Raw genomic sequence first — 3,075 nt, forward strand, 5'->3', positions numbered from 1 at the left:
CCATCCTTCTGATGTTATATTCTGAAAGCTGCCTTGCAACAGCATGATCTATTAGATCATGTCAAGTTTCTTTGGTGTCATGATTCTCCCTGGAATTTATTTCTAATCCTTGGCCCTTTCAGCATTCAGACAAATAAAATATCAAATTCTTTCCCTGGAGGAAAGTTTGAAATAGGAGACAGCAAAAAAAAAAAAAAAGTGCTTATCTGTAGCTTTTAGAGAATATTGCAAATTTTCCTCACCATCCCTCCCCCAACCCATTTAATGGTCCTCTGGCCAGATGGAAGAAAAGGAATCAGGGGCCAGCAGGAAGAGTGCAGACCTGGTGGGCCAGGAGGAAGCCTTGAGACGGGGAGGCCAGAATGAACAGAAAGGTTCGTGGGATCTGAGAGTGGAGGGTATGTGTACTCAGTGCTCCAGCTGGAGCCCTGGGGAGGCAGCAAGTACCCGGAGGAATGGCTGTGGGGTGTGTCTGGAAGGACAGGCCTAAAGCAATCCTACAATATTCCTCTTCATTCCATCAGTGCACAAGAGAAACACAACAATTTCCATGGTTCCAAAGTAGAACCCAGTAAGTAAAGGGTGACAAGGAGGCTGATGAAATTCGCTGGGTTACAGCGTGGCAGGAAGTATTAAATCATCCCCCTCTCCTCAAAAGCAGAAAGTCACAGGTCCTCCAGGGACCCTGCAGACAAATCCTAAATGATAAATGAAAAGCCTAAAATAGGCCAACAGAGACCAACTGGGTCACAGGACATGGAGGGTAAGAAACCACTCCCACGTCTGCTCCCCCTGGTACTCACACTGGGTACCCCCTCACCACCAGTTTAGACTCAGTCCTTTGGGGGAAAAATGTTCATTTTCAGTGACCAAGCTCTCATTTGGAAGTTTAGTTATAGAACTGCGGACTGAGTTTTATTTCACTTTATATGCTTAAGTTAAAACTTTGCTGAATATTTTATTTACAAATGAAAGTGGAGGCTTGTGTGTGTGTATGTCCCCGTGATTGTCTATATTCAGACCTCCTGTTCTTTTAATTCTTCTTTTGTTTATCTTTCATCACTTTCCAAGGCATAGAGTATTTAAAGAAGTGTTTAAATTTATCTTGGAACCATTTTTAGATGTTAAAATGTTCTGATTGCTAATGTGATTTCTTGCTCTGTTGAAACAACAGCTGGGCACTAGCATTCCATATTGTTCTTTTGTATTTTAATGGCTTGAGCTCCATCCTAAGAAACCAGCAGTACTATTATTGTTGTGTTATGATATTGATAGAAACAACTGTAACATGAAAGTCGGAAATCAAGTTAATTTGGTATCAAGTTTCCCGTACGTGTAAATACTGAAATTGGCAATGAAATGAGCCATGAGCCAGCCTCCCAGAGAAAGTGGTCAGACTTGTGAAAGCAAGCATACAGAGACTGGTGAAATTCAGACTTTCTTCTGGGGGTCCTCATGAATGTTTTGTTTTGAAATTGTATGAAGTGTGCAGACAACTTTGAATAACTCTGTCATTTTCTGTATTTCCTATGGATATGCCATGATTCAGTGCCTAGAAAACTGCCTTTCACGCAAAGAAGCAGGTTATGTTTACAGCAAACCATAACTGAGTACTTAGGATGGACCAGGTACTGTGATGAGCATTTTCACGAATCCAAATATTTAATATTCACAATGAACTGTTAAGTTTTTAATATTCCTCTTTATTAATTTGTCGTAAATGCACCTGCCGGAGTTTTGGATCAGAGACAGTCCCTTCTCCTAGTTCTTATCCCTGGACCATCATGAAGAAAGCCAGGGCAAATGCCCTACTTAGAAGAGTCTGCGCTGTAGGCAAGGAACAGAGGAAAATCCATGTTACGTGCATAGAATGGGAAGGAGACCATGGCTCCATCTCCCTTTATAGAGTCTGCTTTGAACCATCTTACTCTAACCCCTTGGGATGGAAATAAATCTCCCTGGGGAAGTGACAAGCCTGGTTTCTCCAGTTTTGGAGGACGTTAAGGATGTCACCATGGTCCGGGTCCTCCCCATGTGGAATGTCAATGTTTCTCTTTAGGTGGGTCTCTGGAGTTCCCCCAGGCTAGACAGCACCAAGTTCACTTCTGGGGCTTGCTTTCAGTTCAGGTCCAAGCTCCAGCAAAGTCTGCTTGGAAAGCCTTGACTGGGCAGAAACATCTGCCTCTTTTCTCACAACGCCACCCACATCCTGAGGTTATTTTTCAGATGAGGTAAATTAGAGAAGTGAACTTGCCCTGGGTCAAATTTTAAGTTACAGAGAAAGCCAGGATTTTGACCCCACCTAAATTTAAAGCCCAAACTCTTACACATCACAGTATCTTGCTTGTCTCTAGGTTGGATAGATGAACGAACCCATAAAATGGCCATTCCTCATCACCACAATTAACTTTTAACTTCACATTCTCTTTTTTGCCCCCACGTTTTCAAAGTGGCCTCCTCTCTCCAGTTGGCAATGGAGAGCCTGCTCTACCAGTCTCCGGGTCATTTTGTGGGTTATTTACAGCGATGTGGTGTTATCTAGGTGTATCTGCAAGTCGAGGGATTGCTTAGGAAGTCGAGGGATTGCTTAGGATCTTCCTATTTCGCCATCTTCCCTGGAAGTCTTTTCACATTCTTTTTCAAACTTGTCTCATAATAATGTAGAAAAGTGGTTGCAACTTACATACTAGTTTGATACCACTTATTCATTCATGAGAATGAACTCTGGACTGGGGGAAAAATGAGTGCATATGGCATCATTAAATAAAGATAAGGATTAAGTACAAATTTGGTAAATCTATATAGATGCAGTATAGATTTAAAAAACTGTATTTTCTGATCCCTCCAATGGGAGATACAATTTAATAAATAAACTGACAAGCATTGTGCATCACACAGCATAGACGCCTGTAATTAATAAATGAATGAAAAATGAATACAAAAATAGGACTTGCTTGTAACATCTAGGCATATATGATCATCACGAATGGTATGGGGAAATAAATTTTTGTAGTAGATCTTTTGTTATATAAAACCACAATTCATTTAAACGTAATATTTGGCTTTGTGTCTACT

Source organism: Phoca vitulina, unplaced genomic scaffold, assembly GCF_004348235.1.
Source record: "Phoca vitulina isolate PV1807 unplaced genomic scaffold, GSC_HSeal_1.0 scaffold5, whole genome shotgun sequence".
NCBI lineage: Eukaryota > Metazoa > Chordata > Mammalia > Carnivora > Phocidae > Phoca > Phoca vitulina.